Source organism: Malaya genurostris, chromosome 2 (assembly GCF_030247185.1).
Source record: "Malaya genurostris strain Urasoe2022 chromosome 2, Malgen_1.1, whole genome shotgun sequence".
Taxonomy (NCBI): domain Eukaryota; kingdom Metazoa; phylum Arthropoda; class Insecta; order Diptera; family Culicidae; genus Malaya; species Malaya genurostris.
In genome coordinates, this window is record NC_080571.1 from 275608053 (window position 1) to 275628748 (window position 20696).

Genomic DNA, 20696 nt, shown 5'->3' on the forward strand with positions numbered 1-20696 from the left:
TCAGCTTAGAAAACAATATTAAATGTTTTTAAATGCAAAAACCGGATGAAAACATTGACTGCAAAAACCGTACATTGATTTTCCAATGCAAAAATCGTCAAAAAACAATTTATTGGTAAGACTGAAAAACAATTTTTTGGCAAGACTTTTGCATTCACCTGTTCATTCCAATCTAAGCTTGTGAAAATCGATCTTGTGATCTCTGAGAAAATCGAGTGCCATTCTTTTTGCATCAGATCCGGATACATTTCATTTGAATCTCGTTTTAGGAATATTGATCTGGCAGTTCCTAAGAATGAAAAACTCTAGTATTCTTTATTCCAATAATTGTGCACAGTTTACCTTGGTACTCCACAACAGAAAGTTAGATCCTGATAGTATACAACAGCAGAATATGCCACAAGAATATCTTACATTTGATCTTTAGCATGTGCAGACCCTTCTACCCGATTATTCTGAGACCGGAAGTCAGATTTGGATATAATTCAATAGCAAGGAACCTGACAGTGGCGTATCTAGGGGGTCATTCATAAAGCTTTACCTAAGGCAAGACCGATTTGAGCATTGCGGAAGTACAAATTCACGAAAAAATACACTTCAGTAGCTGAACTCGAGCAAGCTAACTCAAACTCTTCCCCGTTAAATTGTTCATTTGGATTACTTTTCGAATAAAACTGATTTTCTTTCCCATCGTTCATCCGGTAAAGCCGCTTGAGAATCATGGTATCTCATTACCGCTTGTGTAACACTATCGACTCTAGTAGTCATCTCATACGAAAACCATTAGTTAGAGTGAAATAAACTGTCTCGGTTCGATAGATTGACCTTAAGGGCTGAGGCCAGTAGGTCGCGTATAACCACGTGTCTCGCTCTGCGTATTACATTTCTCTCCTTGCTCTCTCGCATATATGCTAAATGACTCTCGATGGGTCGGATGGCCAAGAAAGTTTTGATATTATCGGTTACAAGTTTGACTACATCACATAAAATCCAATCAAGCTATCGCTTGTTTGGCAGCCTTTCCGAGCAGATTTTATTTCTCTCTCATTTTTCGTTACGTTACCAGGAAACTGGAGCAGAAAAAATGGCGCGTGCATAGAAATCGAATTTTTTTTTTATATTCGTCACCGTTTCTGAGAAAATCAGGTTTGAAGTGGGAAAATAGCCCTCTAAAACACACTGGCCTCAGACCTTAAGGGTGAGATGAAAATACTCCCTGATCATGTTTATTAGTAACACTATTTCGCAGCGCTCTCAAAATACTGGGTTAAAGTTCACTGAACTTTTTTTTCAATCATGTTCATGAATTTCACCAGGGAAACTAGAAAACTCATTTTTAGCTATTAGTGAATGAATTAAGTTTATTAAAATTGTTCTAGCGGGTTCTAAGAATGAAATATTTGTCTACTTATTATTTTATTAATTTTGCAAATTTTACTAAGTTACCCCGAAGCCGAAAACCTGATCCGCAACACCGTCTAAGGTACCTACAACTGTTTTAATCTTCATATGTTTGTTCTACACGACTCATGTCGTAAATTCAAAATTACAGTTACATTAACTATCCGGTGCCAAATGAAACGATCTCAATTAGAAACAGCACTAATTTACATTTTCATATTTTGATGCGCTAAACTCTTCTATTCCAGCTACAGCACACTCGGTCCAAGTCTGAAGCCAAACATCAATATCAGAATGATTTATCTATTGATGTGGGATTCTCGAAACCTATCGCGAACGGTTCTCCAAGTTACGCAAACAGAAGACAGAGGCCAACTGCTGTGTGGCCAAAGCATCCAAGCATAACAAAAACAACAGCTGCACCCAAACCGTAGCGGTGTACAATTCATACGTGGAACGGGACGTTATATGTATGTACATTTTTACCGGTAATTTCGAAGCCGGTATACTGTTAGATCGCCATGGTCAATGACGAGAATGCCGGCTACATTTTTTCCAGTACTTTCACCAGATCCATCCACATCAATTATCATCGGTATCTGTTATGTAAGTGGTTTCAGTTACAATTGACACGTTATTTGCTACGTCTTTGTTGTTGCAAAGTTTTATCAGGGATATAACTTTGGAAGAAGTGACATTTGTTATCAGCACCCAACACACGTGCTGCACAGTATTTCAATGCATTTTTCACGTTAACTGTATGTTTGGGTAACCGTTTCCGGAATCGTTAAAACGGTGTATTTTCCCCTTGAAAATTTATCAACTACGACCAATTAAGACCCAATCGGAACACATTTCATGTTTCATGTGCGATGGTAGCATCTTAAAAATGAATTGATGAAAGGACTCATAAATCAACGTAGGAGCTAACACTGTTTTTAAAGCCAGGTGATTTGATATTATTATTCATATCAATTATTTTCACTGCGGAACTGTAAGTTCATTTTTCCTGAGATCAACAAAAAGTCGTCTGGTTCGCTTTGACTGAACATCGACCTGATATTAGTGTTAATTGAGATAAGGTGTTAATTGGAAAAAAAGAAAACAACGATTACCGCAAATTCAATTATCTTTTGATGTACAAGCTAAAACTGGTATAATCAATAGTATGTTGATTTAAAAAAATAATTCCGGTAATGGATCAAATTACATCAAAATCAAATTACATCAAACCAAAAAGTAAATCATTCTCACTACTCTCATACGGAATATTGAATCGAAAACAATAATTTTAGATATCAAAGTACGGTCGTTTTGAAGCTCATCGCGTTACTTCTGAGTTGGCATGCTTCCCGCAGCCTCTGGATAACTCAATCGCGAACTTTTGTTAGGAAAAGTCTTGAATACTTGAAAAAGTAAGGGAGCGTTTTGGCCAGCAGGGGCACTTTACAAAATTTTCCCCTATATGCATCTTATAAGAAGTAAACTCACAACAATTTTTCGAACTGTGTTGTGCTTGTGGCGAAGGTTATCGCGATATTGATCATGTCGTTTGGACATGCGTGGCGTATCGTGATGTCAGATCTCAACAAATAAATTCCTTACGTACCCAAGGTAGACTATCCAACGTCCCAGCTCGAGACATTGTTGTGACCTTTCATACATGATATTTCTTTATCATTTCATAAAGAAAATTGGAGTTTCAATTCAATAATTGACCCTTTTAAGACTTAGTTCTGATTTTAACTGCGTCCATTAGTTCAACCAATAGATAAATTTGAATATAAATGATGTGCTGATACAAACAAACTAGAAACAGTTTTATAGCAGTTAAACATTTTGTTCAAATAATATTATTGAGTAGATTTAATACATTCTGTTGCATAAGAGCGTGATCACGATTACTCGATTACTCGCACCCGAAAGGTCCCTAAATGATCCAAGCTACCGCGGCAAAATACATAAAAAAGTCGAAACAGTTTGTGAGTAAGTGGGTGAATCGATTGAAAGAGATGAAAAATGTCGACGACTTTTCAAATCGCGACTATGTCAGTGTATTGTCGGAAAAAAGACGTGCAAAGTGGAACTGTTTGCAGACATTTGATTGCAAATAATTTGAAATTTCGAAGTACTACCGATGTTGAGTGAAAAACATGTACAAAAGCGTATTGAATGGGTAAAGGAGTAAAATGGTGTCGTGACCTTAGATTAGCACTCTCAGTCGCCCGATGACAATCCAATTGAGAACGTTTGAGCTCAAGTGAAGATGAAGCTTGGGAAAACCGACCACAGAATTTGCAACAGCTTGTTCGCTGAATTCACAAATTTGGAGGTCGTTTTCAGAAAAATACGCGCAAAATCTCGCTCAAAGTATGCTTCGAAGGTGTCAAGCCATTATTAACGCTGAAGGGGATTGGACTTGCTATTAATGTATTTGCATACAAGTTTATGATCTAATAAAATAATACTCAAAAGTATTTTTATGTTGAGTCTTTTCATTTTCTCACAACAGTGACCACGTAACAGACTGTAATAAATGATGAAATACCTAATATGATATTTAAAATATAAGAGGAATATGTTTTATTAAATTCAAATCGTTGTGAATTCTATGTAAAAGTGATGCTACGGCGAAGAAAAACTTATGTAAACTTAAGGCCATCGTCCAAGTACCATGCGCGCGGGTGGTTTAAGGAAATTTTCGATGCAAATTTTGAAAAAAAATTGCCGAAACCAAAAACATACAGACATTTGAAAAACTTTTATTTATCTGCAGGCTGAAAATGGCTGGAAAATTAGGAGGATTTTCCGAGTCTTATCAAAAATAGCTCTGAAAAATAAGTGTTTTTGTGATCTTTCACTATTATTTGGAAAAATAATGCTGGTATGAATTTTTTTTTTCAAATAAAGCTTATGCAGGCTACAATGATCCCATTCACATTTTTGGAAAACCTTTTCACACTTTCCATGGAAAATCAACGAATTCCGTATAACCGATTTCGTTGAAATTTTTGAATTTTCCAGCTTTTGTAGCATCCTCTATCGGATTGCAAATGTTGTATACAATATAGATAAAAATCGAGCAGCTTCTGTCAAATTTTCGGCAATCACCAACTCTGCTTGGACGATGGCCTTAAGAAATAAACGTATTTATGAAAACAAACAATTTTAGTAGAGAAAAATCGATTTCAAAGTGATTACTACTACTTTTTTTTAGTGTAAACTACGATTAGGCATGGAAAATCTTCAGAAAAGTGTGGAATTGGGTAAGGTTAGATTTTTTCGGATCAACATTTTTTTTAAACAGAAACCAGTGTAATGTTGATTTCTCGTGTACTAGAATATTTAACGATCGATTACCATTTATTTCGGATACTTTGTGTGTTATTTCCGGGCATTTGAAAAATGGTATTGAACCAAGTTTAATGCTTCATTGTAAATAAACGTTAATTCTCGTACAATAAATTACGATCAACATTACCATCTCAGAGTAAAAACTTTTTTTTCCACTTCTACTATGATTTTTCAAATGAGTTTGTCCGTTTTTATCGTTAATCGTTGAAAAGGTGAAGTAGTTAAAAAAATTTCCTACCGATTTGACAGCATTTGCTGAAAGTATCATTCCCAAACAACCAGCGTCTTTACATTTAATTTTAGCGTTATTGTGCCAATCTTCCCACATCAAGAGACTTATTTATTCAGCCTGATGACATTTGGTATCAACAAGCCGGTATCATATCACAATTGCAGTAGTAATTTTTGGAGCAGTTCGCTTCTTGCAGTGAACATGTCAATTGGTTATTCAAATCTTGTTATCTAACACTTAGAAATTTTTCTCTTTACGATTATGTTTTGTCGAAACTCTAATCTGAAAAGTCAATAATTAATAAACCGCCGAAAATAAACAGTAGTCGTAGAATTTATCAAATTTCAGGTCGAACACGAAATCGAAAATTGGTTCATCGGGCTATGGGTATCGCAAACGCAGGTGCAACCGACATTTGCAAGAAAAGAAATAGATGCGTTTTAGGTTGATTCCAAATGATTCTTGAATATATAAAATAAAAATATAATTTTCTAGTTTGCAGTCTACAAGTTTTAAGCGTTTTTCCGAAATCATGATTCTGTTGCAGAGAACTTGTACCACGAATTTCATTCAGACGACTATCCACAGAGCTGATAACTGTCACTATCAACTAGCAACTAGCAAGATTGGACAGCTGCCAACCAGGCTCTATAAATCACCATCCCACATTATCGAAATGAATTTTTACTCGACTGCATAATTTTTCAGTGCTCGATCGGTTCAGTGCCTGAATTGGCTGCTCGATCGACCCGATTGACAGTGACATTATCAATGTTATTGAATATTCGCTCATTTTATGAATGTGTTAGTGTAAAATTTAGGCGACTTAAGCCATTTCACCACACTTTAGCTAGAGGAATGGATGATGCTGACTAGGCCGTTTGGCTGTAGGCCGTTTTGTTAATTTCCCGCGAATTTCAACAGTTTATATTGGAATTCTAAGAAGAACTGGTTATTTACTAGTTCTGTATATCCGAGAAATATGAAGATTTAAATGTGTATATTCAGTTATGTAATGTTTTCATTTAAAAATAAACTGAAAATCAGCACGAAAACGTGGAAAATCGGGAAAGAAGAAGAAGAAGACAAATTGACAAGTCAGTACGCATCTTCTCACTCAATTCCGACAGATTTCCGAATCAACCGGTTTTAGGCGAAATTCATTCGGAATCGGTTGTTGCACTGGAGTTGGAATTGATTCGGAATTCCACATGATTTCCACATGGAATTCCGAATGAAAATTTCTCGCCGATTCGGAATTGATTCGGAATCGATTCGGATCTGATAATGTGGGATGTTTTGAGTGTCTGAAATCAGGTATGTCGCCGAAAGGGTCATTTTGCCGAATGTAATTTCGCCGAGAGGGGAATTTCGCCGAATTCTTCAAGAGTCTTTATATTGTGATTGGTCATTTAGGGGTTAGCCAAATTTTGTGCTAGGGCACATAACCGTTTTCATTATTTTTACGTTTCGTCTTTGACTCATCAGTGCAGAGCAGTTCAAATTGAACTGCTTAGTGCTAAACTCGGCAGTTCAATTTGAACCGCTAAGCAGACGTAAAGTTTCTGCTACTTACAGAACACTTTTTGTTTTGCAACGAAGTGCAATGTCTTTACTGACGTGCCGAACGAAAACGTGTTTTCGACTATTGTGATTGTGATTGGTGTTGATTTGAAGTGAAGATTAATGAAAAATGATAATGTTTACTTCCTTTCTGTTGAACTACAATCGTCCTTTTGTAACAATCCAGAAAGACTTCTTTATTTTATTTTTTATTGTATAGAACGGAATTTCCAAGAAAACTTGTTGACTTTATTCGAGTGTCTACCAGGCAATTGTTTGCGGTTTTACCGATAACTGAGTGAGAATGAAAAAAATATCGAATGCGGCTTCGCCACATCGTTTTGTTCGTGTGCTGTCCGACCTCGCTACCGCTAGTTCGGACCTAACTGAAGTAAAGAAACCTAGCTTTGAATAGACCGGGCAGAAGAAGCTATTACAATTTTGTATGCAAGAGGCCGCCACTTCCGACGGCGGTCGGCGGCCAACTCAGCTGGCGTCGCCTTAGCTTAGTGCCGCCGAGCCATCTTGGCTTCGGTTATGTAGTTGCGCCACATCAATTAGCCAGGAGATATAAAAACAAATAGATAATTTTGATGAATAACCGGAATTTTCAGTTTTCGAATTCATTATGTGATGTAAACGAAACTACCCTTTCGGCGAAATGATTTCTTCGGCGAAACAACTTTCGGCGAAATGATCCATTTGGCGAAATGGCACTCGGCAAAATGATTTTCGGCGAAATGGGTTTCGGCGAAATGACCCGCTCCCATAATGCACTTTATCGATTTATGTTCATGGTAATATTCTCTTTGTTTTATTTAACTTGAACATGGAATAGGAGAATGAGAGAGAAAGCAGAAAGAGTTATCTGTCTTCGACTGAGTACACTCTACTTGGTCATAGAACTATCGAATATCTTATTTGACGGTCCCTTTTACAGTGCAGATTATAGTGGAGGATGATATTAGTCGGTCTGTCTAGGTCGTTCGGCGTGACTGACAAATTGCAACTCTGACTGTTCATCGCATTCTATAACTTATTTTCACCTACCGGGTAATTTCCTGGATCCTATTTTCATATAAGTTTTGTGGTTTTGAAACAATCCACGAATCAGTGAACGAATGAGCTGTTGTCCAGCAAAATCATATGTTAGTTGCCAGAACAGATAGAAACCCGATGGTGCTATATGACGGGTGCGACAACAGTTTTCGGTCGCTTCTGACGTAATTTTTGGTTCGAATCCGACAATTACCAACGTTAGAGTTCCGCTGTATTGCTTTTCGGAGAATCTTAGCAACTCATAATAGGTATCGTCTTTCTGATCACACCAAATGCATAGCATCACTTTAGAACTGTGGATATTAGGCTTCGATGCTGGTGGCAATTCTGCAATAGCCTCTGGTTTTCCTTAACTCTTTTCTTCTTCTATTTTAGAATTACCGTTTGTGAACATGAACTTGAAACGCAGTTCTCTCATATTTTATTGAAGCAAATTCTTGGTGTTACTTCTGACCATTCTGTTCGACAAACGCGTCCGGGTCGGCGGTTCAATGCATAGGGCGCTGGTCTTACAAGCCAGCGGTCGTATGTTCGAGCCCCTCCCTGGAAGGATTCATAGTGTCAGTAGGATCGTAGTACTAGCCATGCAATGATTCTGTGCGCTATCAACAGACCTCACATCCAATTCTTTGCGTATAGAATCGTTGCATGGCTAGTGCCAGAATTCTACTGATACTAAAAATCCTTCCAGATCAGGACTGTAAGATCTGCGCCTCAAGCATTGAATTATTAAACCAGGACGTTTTCATTTACTAAAGACGAATATTTCCCATATGCTATGTACATCATTTGGTGACTTAGAGCTGTTTTTTTTCCCAAATGATAGCCTCACAGAGCCATTTTGTTTAAATCCCTCAAAACTTACTGGTGAACGCAGTATTTTTTTAAATAAACTATTTTGTATACACCATTTCTTCTGACAGCGTATGAATTCCGTTTCGTAACAGCTGCTCATCTGTTGACTCAATTTATGTATCAAACCAGTAGTCAAATGGGGCATCGTCTAGAGAGTATGGCTGATGAGATGTATTGTATATAGTTACCGTTTTTATCTTTAAGTGCTCGACTCAAACGCATGTAATAAGGCCCGAAAGTTAATACACCGATCATAATTGTCCTGAAATTGATTCCTTATCTTATGAATTTTAACAACTGTTGTCTATCGTACTCATGTGCTTCGTGCAAATATTAGCAAAAGTTTTGCAATGATCTTCACTCACTTCAAGAGCTAAAATTGCAATGCAAAGATGCCGTCAACGAGCCGGGAAAAGGAATCTATTGCATCATGATCAATTTTCCGTGAGAAAATGGATACACGAACTGTTTCCATAGAAAAGCCAATCATAGCGGCTTCTGAACTTACAATTGGCAATAATTAGTACTTCCCACCTGTTCACTACACCACAAATAGCATGATTATTCCCATCACAATTACACACCCACTGTTCCGAGTAGATATGTTAGTTGAGAGCAGCGAGGAGAGTTCAGATCGTTGAAACTCAACACATTTAATTGATCGGCTTATGGGAAAGCTTTTCCGAGCACATATGCCATTTCCGCGTTCACAAACATCAACGTGCGTATTTCAGCGGCCACATTATTCTAATGGTACCACGGGAGAGCTGAAATAATACACTTCATAGATACCGACATATGTTAGTCAGACGCTTCATGACTCGCAACTTCCAGGAACACAAACAACAACAAAAAACCTCACGTCAAGGTCGATCACTTTTCGCATTTCTGCTTTTTACCGACGGAGACGGCAGTTTGGCGGACAGTCGATGGCTTTGAAGTTGCTCTGAAAACGGAAAGCGGAATTCCACGAACAACTGACAAAATATAAAGAGCTCCAATGACAGCTGCTGCGGTTTTACTGGAGCTGAACCAGTTTGCGCCAGGAGTCATTCTGTCGTTATATTTTCGACAAGTGGTGTGTCACCCGTTTTATCAGAATGCAAAATAAGCACCCCTTTGCCGTGGGTTGATTGTTATGAGTAGGTAATGTGGGCAGGAAAAAAGCAGTGCAATAATCGCAACTGGCCCGGCAACTTTCGAAAATATTAAAAATAAGGGTTTCAGTAGCCAAGATATGAGGCAACGTGAAAACGAAACAAAAAAAACATCTGTCTGACAGTACACGTTTTGAGTGACCTAAACAATATACAGGGGGATCCACGCGTCGCGACTGAATGGCACTACGAATGGTGGGCGATTATGCTCTGTACAATAGGCTACCTATAAGAAGAGGAGAAATCGGGTGCAAGAAAACGTGTATGACGATGACATAGGAAATGGCGTTTTTGGAACAACACATGCAGGGAACAAACCTTGCTATTTAACTTAATGTGAATACAAATCCGTATGCACCAGAATGTGTGGTATTTTCGTCATAAGTTGTGACACCAAAACAATGCTGAAGAGGGCTTGTTTCATACAGTGTGAAATCTAATGTAATGAAGATCAAAATAATTGTACGAATTGTGCAACCTAGCTTGAGTTTCTATAAATTAATATTCATGTTTCATTATATTTATGATTGGAGTCAAAGCCAACAATTGTAAAAACGCTTGCAGACCAGTATCATGTAGGCTTTACCGGTGCCCACAGCACTTCAGATAAATAGCTTCGATTAAGTAATATGCCCACACATTTAGTTATAGAATTAAAAGCCGCGAGTATCGGATATGTGTTTCCGAAGAAACTGACACGAATGGTGAAGTTCGGTTTGCCTAATATCTAGACGCACTGATAATTTTGTTACAGTGCCCCTAGTGAGCGGAGGAGTTCCGGAGGTGTTTTGACAGCAAGTTTTTTATTATGTGGCATTTAATTTATTGCTGACAAAATGTTGAAAAATCATAAATCACAAAGGAATATATGTTTCGAATAGTAAAATCATTATTTTCAATAATCATGGAAAGAATAATTTTGATTGCAAAATTCGTGAAATACATACGAAAAGAGCAAAAATGCGTCGGCCACTTGAATTTCTTCACCAGTCTCGCTTGCCCAACTGATCTCAATTCTTAGTCAATTTCTAAAAAGAAAAACAGGTTGGAAAAAGACTGATGAATGAAACAGCAGAAATGAAAATTGGTGAAAAAGTTACCGCAGAGACGGGACTCAAACCCGAAACTTTTCCAATCCGAGGGGAAATACTAAAAAAAATAGAGTTTGACAAAAGTACAGGATGAATTCGACTCATGATGCGATGAGTGGAATGTTGTCTTGAGGGAAGAATGCCGTTGGGGCATATCTATTAAATGAACTGCGTGACGTCCGAGCACAGCTGAACATACTCGATTCTTCTGATCGATTATGCTGTTTCTATTTGTGTAGTAGTTCAGTTGCAAAACTGATTGTACGGTTTTCAGTTCCAGTTCAGTTCAGTTTTTTTGCAGTAACTTTTCCACAAGTTTCCATTTCTGCTGTTTTATTCGTTTTTTGCCTTCCTCATATAGAAAGATTATGCAAACACTGTGAAAACCGACTTTAGAACCGAGGCCCGAAGGGCCGAGTGTCATATACCATTGGACTTAGTTTCTTACGCAAAATGTCTGTGTGTGTAACGTTTTTTTGGCACTGACGTTTTTTTTATTCACAAACTTAGATACAAATGAAAGGTCTTGTGGTCCTATACAAAATTCCTGAATTTGGATCCGTCTTACGGCTACGGAATTATGGGGTTAAATGTGCAAAAAATTGTGAAAATAAGTGCACCATTTTTTTTCGGAGATGGCAGAATCGATTTTCACAAACTTAGATTCAAATGAAAGGTCTTGTGGTCCCATACAAAATTCCTGAATATTATTTGGATCCGACTTCCGGTTCCGGAGTTATGGGGTAAAATGAACAAAAAAAATGAAAATATGTATTCTAGGTTCAAATGAAAGATCCTGTGGTCCCATACGTAATTCCTGGATTTCATCCCGTTCCGACTTCCAGATATATAGGGTAAAGTGTATTAAAAATTTTATACCATCACTGAAACTGGCGAAAAGCCATAAAAAGTTTTCTAAATCGACCTCAAATCTTCTCCAATTGATAGTTTTTATCAGTAGACGGTCAAACAAACCGATTTCGGTTATTCTTTCAAGAATCGCAGAGAATTATTTTCGAGAATGTCACAGTATTATATATTATAGTATGATAGAAATGAGAAAGACATCATCACACCTCCAGGTAAATTAAAACAGGTTTTTTATTCTGTTCTTCTAATATGTTTTTCTCGTTAGGTACTGATAAAAACTAAAAAACCTTTTTAATCCACCTATTGATGTAATGATGCCTTTCTCATATTACCTATATTTTCGAAAACATCACTAGAAGAATCTTTCGAGATTTTTTTTCAAACTTGAAAAAAATCAAAAACTTTCTCTGGTATAAACTACTAATACCTTTTCAGTTTGCAAACAGTTGTGTCAAGTTAATATAGATTTAAATGTGGCAACCCTGCACGTTATACAAAATTGAAAAAAGCACGCTGTGTGCTAGGCGGTGACGTTTTCTTCTTCCTTACCAGCACGTACCGATGCGTCCCGATTTTGCATGATTTTTTTTATGACAGTTTGACATTTTTGATACTCATTATCCTATAATTTCGGAACCGGAAGTCGCATCTGGATTGAATTGAAGTATCTTTTTAGACATTGAGAGCTTTAATTTGAATCATGATTTGTGAAAATCGGTTTAACCGTTGCTGAGAAATCGAAGTGAGTTCCGGTTTTGGAGCTTTTCTTCACTATTATCGATGCTTCCGGAATCGGAAACCAGAGACTAGTAGTCCCAAAGTAGATTTATATATCCACTAACTTACAAGATCTGCCAACTAGATGAATTTAGAAGTAAGTTTTATAAAAATGTGCACCTCGTTTCGCCATCGCTTGTGAAAAAATAGTCATGGAATTGAAAATTTTCACTAATGACTCTGTAATACCGGAACCAGAAGTCGGATCTAGATCAACTTTTTGAAGAGTTTCCAGACCTTTCATTTACATCATTTTTAGTTTGTAAAAATCGGTTGAGAAATTCCCGAAAAATTGAAAATTGCCTTGTAATTCCGGAACAGGAACGATCTATGAGAATATAGGGCCTTTCGTTTGAATCTAAGTTTGTAATCGGTCACGCCATCTCTGAGAAAAGTGAGTGACAATTTTTCTCCTTTCGAGGTTTGCACCGATGCGCCAAATGAACTAAGCTTTCGTTTCAAATGAATCTATGAACTTAGAACTCTTGAAAGAAATGTGGCCTCAAGAAACCCACTCTAAGATTTAACAAAACATCCATTATGGCTAGATTTTGCTAACTGCCACTATAATCGAGAGACTTTTCAGTGATACTATGACAGCAGGGTTTAAAAAAGAACATCAGCTCACCCTACTGGATGATAGATGATGGCTATTGTAAAGAAACACTCACGTAACTTCATACTAAACAAATTGCATTGATGTAATGTTCAGTGTTTTATTTATTTATTTATTTATTTATTATGTTCATGTTATAACCAATAAAAACTAGAAGGTTTATTTGGGAATAAACTAACCTTTTCAATCAGTAAAAAGTTGTGAGTCAAATTTAGAATTTTGTTCGTTTCGCTTTCAGCTCATCAGTGCGTCAGCAGTTTATGTTGAACTGCTAACGCCACCTAACGGTTCAACATAAACCGCTAAAAAATAAAAAATGAAAATAGTTATGTGTACTTAGCACAAAACTGATACCCACATGGTATCAAACCCCTAAATAACTACTATCTGTTGACGGCCAGAACGTCGTCACTTAGTTTCGTTTCTTTCGGCACGTCAGTAAAGACATAGCACTTCGGTGTGATAAGTGTATATGTAAATAGCATTAACTTTACGTCTGCTCAGCGGTTTATGTTGAACCGTTAGGTGGCGTTAGCAGTTCAACATAAACTGCTGACGCACTAATGAGCTGAGAGCGAAACGTAAAAAATGGAAATAGTTATGTGTACTTAGCATAAATCCGGTACCCAAGTGGTACCAAACCCCTAAATAAAAAATTTAGGAGAATTTTTGCCTGTTTTGCATAGTCGCTCAAAATGACGGTTCACAATTTTCAACACATTTCATCCTGTAGCTCCGAAACTGGAAGTCGGATCCGGAAGAAATTCAATAGCAAGCAATAGGGACCATGAGACCTTTCATTTGAGCTTAAGTTTGTAAAAATATGTTTTATCATTTCAGAGAAAAGCAAATGAGTTCCGTTTTAGAATTTTTGATCACTATTTTCAATATTTACGGAACCGGGAGCTGGGATCCTGTATAGTCGAAGTAAGTTCATTTGGACAGTAACTAATATAACCTACAAATTGAAACCGTTCAGAGCCACATTGAGAAGATTTTTCTCAATTTTGCATCTTCACTCTAATGGACAGTTTTCAATTTTTAACACATTTTACTCTGTAATTCCGGAGTCAGTAGTCAGATTGGAATAAAATTCAATAACGTTCTATGAGAAAGATTAACCTTCTATATGGATATAATTTTGTGAAAATCAATTCAATCATCCTTGGAAAAAAGAGTGCTTATTTTTGTCACTTACACTAACACATACTCTCGGTCCTCCAAGCCTCGGTTCAAAAGTCGGGTTTTACAGTGATTACATATCCTTTCGATATGGATTAATTTAGTACTTTACAATAACTAAATAACTAATAAATAGATAAATAAAGTTTGTAGATAAAGTACCGTAGAAATCAGAGACGTGCACATAAAATTTAAGACACGTTTTGATGATCTTTGTCTGGTGGCAAACCGAGAATATAGTTTAAACTGTGTTTAAATACATCTAAGTCTATCTTAGATGTATTTCACATAGCTTTACGTCGCACTGGACGTTCATTTACTATTCTATTAGTGGTTCAATTTGTCGATATATCGTAAACATAACGTTACTCCCAACAGCCGGAAGTCTGAAGCTATGCGAGCTTTGGAAAATGATCCTTTCGTGCACCGTACCTTCTGTTGAGATCGAATTGTTTACCAGGATATATCTGGATCTTCTCCCATTCCTACAAACACGATCACTCTTCCGAGATGATTTTTTTGTTTGTTCATTGAGAATTTTCATTCATTCGATCAACCGTAAAGAGCAACTACGGGCAACTTACTTCTGCTTACCAATGAATTTTTGATAAACTAATCAAATCGATAGTGAAACGTTGATCTAGTCAAATGAAGCCAATTGAAATAACCTCATTTCTAAAACCGGAAAAATATCGCACGCGCATTGTCACATGCCTCGCATGCCTAACCTGTCCCGGTAACTCGTCCTAGTTACCACAAGTTGTCGCTTTGTTGAACATTCGAACCAATCGGATCGGTTTCAAGTTCGTCATGGTCCATTCGCTGTGGGACAATGTCACTCCAATGAGAGATATTTACGCATCGAAAGTTGAAAACGTTACTGCGAGTCGTTTTGAAATTTCTTCTTTGAATTTCATATCTGATTCATACATATTAATCCCAAGATTTTCGATGACTATGCCGGTACTTAGTGTGAACTGAATCAGTCGGATTACACTAGATAAAATGTTATCAATTTCATAAGTGAAAGAACACATGGGTGTTGTTCATCAAATTTACGAATAGTATAGATAATGTGATTTACAAACAACCGGTTAGGTGACATAAAAATTGTAACAATTAGTCAAACTATAGTTTAGGTGCTGTTTCAATCAATTATGAGAAATAAATTATACCCATTATATTTTCTTGGTTTCGAAATTTGTGAAGCCTAACATACTCGGGACTCAGGCCAATGAAGGAAAATTCTCATTAACAGACTAATTTTGAATTTCAGTTCTGCCCAACAGCTAACCGATTGTGTCGATTAGTCGTAAAATATATTTCTTTCATGCGGTAACCAGCACCGAATGAACAAGAAAACTTGTAAAGGGTTGTCTGACGAAACTCGATGAAACTTTCAACATCTATATTGCAATATGTTTCTCGACAGTGCAATAAAACACAGCACAGTCCAGCAGCAATCCACTGTACCACCACTACTCCGGAGACAATAATAACACCTCGCTACTGCAATTGTTCCCTGCAAATGACTATGGCGAAACTTACATTTTACTACTCCTCGTGTAAGTGCAAAGCATGTAACTACTTTGGAATCTGCATTAGCTTTTGCGGTCGGCAGCAATCAAATAACCGTATTTTTCGATGCACTGTATAAACTTGAAGCCAATATTTTTTGTTTTTCGATGAGCAATACATTAGTATAGGTGTAGAATTCGTTATCACCTGGTTTTTTTTTATCATTCACAACACAATTTTATCATTCCTTCGCATCGATATCATTGTAACTATTTCAAAATCAATACACACTGATTGAACAGTGTAGCACACTCACACACACATAACCAATCAAGTTTAGATCTCACTGAATACTTTTTCACCTGCCCCTCGATAACTGCAAATCGCACAGAACAGCTCACGTTTTCGAAAAACAACAAGAACGTTCTGAACGTAGGTCTAGAGCATGCAATGCAACACGTCGTAGAAGGAAAACTAAGCAAAGCTGGCGGATACCGGGGAAATCGACGCGATATAAGTATATGTATGCAACAAAATTCATTTAGTTAGGTATGAGTTTAATCTATCGTAGTAACAAGTAAAAAAAATCACTCTTTCTCGGTGGTAACCGTTAAGAATATGCATATGCCTCTTAGGTACAGTAAACTTGAACTGTGAAATTGCATTTGTGGGTTAATTTGTAACACTGGAGTCTAAACCAAATCGTAGAATAGTAAAACCACTGAAATAAGATTTTGGAAACTGCACATTTTTAAAATTTTTAAAGTTAGGCGGTTTTTTAATTCGAGTTTTTAAAGTTTCGCGGTATTTTATGCCAATTTTCACAGTTATGCGATTTTCTTGTTTCGTCTTAGAAATGCACGAAACATCGAGATTTTGTGATATCTCATATAGAAAGGTTATGTAATCACTGTGAAAACCTACTTTTTAAACGAGGCCCGGAGGGCCGAATGTCATATACCATTCGACTCAGTTAGTCGAGATCACAAAATGTCTGTCTGTGTCTATGTGTTTATGTATGTATGTTTGTGTGTATGTGACAAATAATGTCATTCAATATTTCCAGAGATGGCTGAACCGATTTTCACAAACTTAAATTAAAATGAAAGATCTTATGGCCTCATACAATATTTTTTGAATTTCATTTGGATCCAACTTCCGGAATTACAATTACAATTATGTGCAAACTAATTTAAAAAAAGGGCACTCAATTTTCTTGAAAATTTTTCAACCGATTTTCACAAACTAAGTAGAAGGTAAAAGGTCTTGAAATATTTTAAAAAGTCCGCGAAAAATGATCCAGATCCGACTTCCGGTTCCGGTGTTACAGCGCGATTAGTGAAAATTTTCAATTTCATGAGTATAGCAATAGCGAAACGAGATACACACTTCTATAAAAATTACTAACAAAATCATCTAGTTGACAGATCTTGTTAGTTAGTGAATATTTATAACTACTTTGGGACTACTAGTCCTCGGTTTTCGCTCCCGAAAGCACCGATAATAGTGAAGAAAATCTCCAAAAACGGAACTCACTTCGATTTCTCAGCAATGTGCAATTTCCTGATCCGTCTTCCGGTTCCGAAATTATAGGACGATGAGTGTCAAAACATTCAAATCGTCGTTCAAAATGACGATGCAAAACTAGTACGCGACGGTAGGTGCGGCTTTGCTCCGTTCGCAGCCTGCTTTGTTCAATTTCGTATAGCGTGCAGGGTTGCCACATTAAAATTTATATTTTTCAGGTGAAAAAAATGTAAATTTCTAATGCACTGAATGCCTTTCTCATATATAAAGTTTATGCAATCACTTGGAAAAATGACTAGTGAAAATTGGCACAGAGGGCTAAGTATTCTATATCATCCGACACAGTTCATCAAACTGAGCAATGTATGTGTCTGTGCGTGTATGTATGTGAGTATGTGTCAAATAATGTCACTCATAAAATAAAAAATCTCGTAGTCCCATAGGTTGCTATTAAAATTCACACCGTAATTTAGAGCGACGATGCAAAAAAGGGTAAAATTCTTCTAGATTTAGCTTAAAACCGACTCAATTTGTAGGCTATATTAGTTACTTACTAAACAAACCGACTTCGGCTATACAGGTTTCTATTTCCCGGTTCCAGAAGTACCGGAAGTGCAACGACAAGTGACATAACTGTTTACAAATTGAGAAGGTTATGTTAGTTTATATCCAAAGAAAGTTTCTTATTTTATTCAAGATTAAAAAAAATTCTTCACAGAATCTTCTAGTGATATTTTTGGAAATATAAGTAATATGAGAAAGGCATCATTACACCACTAGGTGAATTAAAAAAGGTTTTTTCATGTATTTATGAAATATCTTTCGATCTCAGAAACCTCAGTCCAAAAAGTTATTCAAAAAAAAATTTTTATGAATTTTCAAGACATCTGGCGACAGTTTTTTTTTGTTTTGCGGTTTTTCATGTAAAGTTTCACAGTTAATCCAATTAGTGATAATACATCTCCAAAAGAAGGACTTGGCGTTGCATGCCACAATAATTCACGAAAACTCCGATGCGCTTAAGACACTCCTGAGTATTAAACTACTTTATGTGTTTCTGGAACATACCGTTTACCGTAGACTATGCAACATGCAGGATTCTTTACAAAACATTCCATGTGAGATATCAATAAAAATGTTTTTTTTCACAGCTTTATTACAGAATATTTTACTTTCTATTATCATTATTATTATTATTTTATTTAATGTGTATTTTGGCATCTACACATAGTTTCACACTATTTTGAAGAAAGAAGAAACATTTGTTTTGTGCTGTCAAAACACTTTCCATATTAGTTTTTTTCAATCAATATTATTTTTATTAATCGATTGCCATATTTTTTATTTGACTTTAAATGTGAGTGAATCCAAATACTATTGCTTTCAGAAAAGATTCATCCAATTTTTCACTGTGTTAGAGTTACGATGATAGGATTGGTCAGCATTTTCTGAGTTTTTCAAATGGTAGATTGTAGATATTCTCCAGGTGCCATGAAAAGCAGTTCCAATAAAATATTTTTAGAAGCTGAGACGGAATGGGTAGACGTATGTGCACCAATGTATGCGGATGCAAAATTGGGAATTATCATGTTTTCTTCTTCTATCAAATTATATGTAAAATGAGAACATTCTTCATAAGTACCATCACCCTTCTGATGTGAGTTGTTGTTTTATCATAAGTTTATATTTGGTAGGGCTGTTAAGAAGGAGAAATTCCCCCGGGCCCGGACTTTTTCAGGGGTCCCGGAAATTCGAAGATTTAAAAATATTTCTTATTGCTCATAATAAAATCATATCTTTGGACCTTTTTTTTGCTCGTTCAATCCTTTGAATAGAGATAAGTCGTTTTTTTGCTCATTTGCTCACTAAACGAAGGTGCCCGTTTTTTCTCTCTGCGCCCTGCTATTTGATGTGTCAAAATATCTCTAAATGATTGAAATGATTACTTCATTAAAACTTGAGTTCTACTAAATTGCTGTCTTTCTTTCTGTACACCTCATTTTGAAACATTTAACCTGCAAAGCTCTACATTTTTAATCACAACGTCAAACATGAAAACACATCATCTGCGATACATAATGACTAGTTCACATGTGAATTCCCAACCCAGAACATAAAGCATTAACTACCTCGTAATAAAACTGCCTGATGCGTGTGCGATCTCACTCTGCTTGGCTGCTTGCAAAAACCAATCTCGGGTTTTCAATGTCTGGAGGAAAGACCTGATGCATGAGCTGATGGGAAGGTTTTCATGTTTTATTGGCTTCTATGTTCCGTTTGTTTGTGGCACGTGTGCTACGATGACAGCCAGCACAATCCAAAACGGAGTAGCTTCGTTCTAGATTTTTTGTTCACGGGAACGAGATTGATATCGGGTCTTTTGTTCCATAGAATGCCGGTCATGTGCCGTTTACTGCTAGTTCTTCCTTTTGGGATTTATAGCTCATTCAAGTTTACCTGGACACTGAGTTATTCTTCATGGGTTTACTTTGCGATACTATCAAAGTATTATCTCAGGAATTTGGTATGAGCAACAAGGTTAAACTAAACATGCCAATAATTATGGTATAGAACACGTATTGTTTAACTTATTGACCAGATGATTGATCTCTATTGTAAACTTGTCGTAATCATAACACTACTATTAACAGTTCTCAAAGTAAAACAGTAAATCGTAAGTTTGGAACGCAAGAATTCAACAGTGACATGAAGCTCATCATTAACAACATATTGCCATAGTCACCACCAATCAAGTATAGATTTCACTCACTGAATGATTTTTCACCTGCCACGATAACTGCAAATCGAAACAGAACCGCACAAAACAGCTCACGTCATCACAAACAACAAGAACGTTCTGAACGTAGGTCTACGGCTTGCGAAAAAACAAACACGACTATCCGGCGCGACGACGACTACAAACTGGCAGCCAACGCAAAACGTCGTAGAAGGAAAAGCAAGCGAAGCTGGTGGATACCGGGAAAATCGACACGATATATGTATGTAGGTATATGTAGCTAAATTCATGTAAGTAGGTATGAGTACGAACGGCATACCACGGCCCCGTTGAATGAGAAGCGCTCCTAAGTGACTAATCGACAGTGCAAAGAGCTTTTGGATACCTGCCTGCAACCTCACTCACTCATGTTTGATTTGGGTGTGTATTTAGCATGGAAAACCGGCTTTCAGAGGGTGGCCGATCGGTTGTGTTTTACGATTGATTTATAAACATTGTGGTTGGATTTTTCGTGTCGTTGTGTCAGATTGAAGTAGGCGGTAAACCGGCGTCAGGAGACGTTTGTTGGTGCATCATGTCGGTTTGCATAGATTCTCCGTCGATGGTGGGGTGGTTCGGAAATTTGGTTGATTTGAAGTGCACTAGTCAATCAACTTGGGTGCCACGAAGAAAACATTCACATTTGATCAAACTAATGTTTTGTTGAACCTGAAATATCTCGAAACGAATGTTTCTTGAATATTTTCCAATACGGCAT

The 20696-nt window shown here is 36.8% G+C and overlaps 1 protein-coding gene across 1 annotated transcript in view; it reads right to left on the minus strand.

Moving 5' to 3' along the window:
- LOC131430158 (clavesin-2-like) overlaps positions 1-20138 on the minus strand; it is a 53961-nt gene extending 33823 nt beyond the window's left edge. The window contains exon 1 of the mRNA XM_058594883.1: positions 19332-20138. The gene's annotated coding sequence lies outside the window, so the exon portion shown is untranslated. The remainder of the gene's footprint in view (positions 1-19331) is intronic.
- Between the last annotated feature and the right edge of the window lie 558 nt (positions 20139-20696).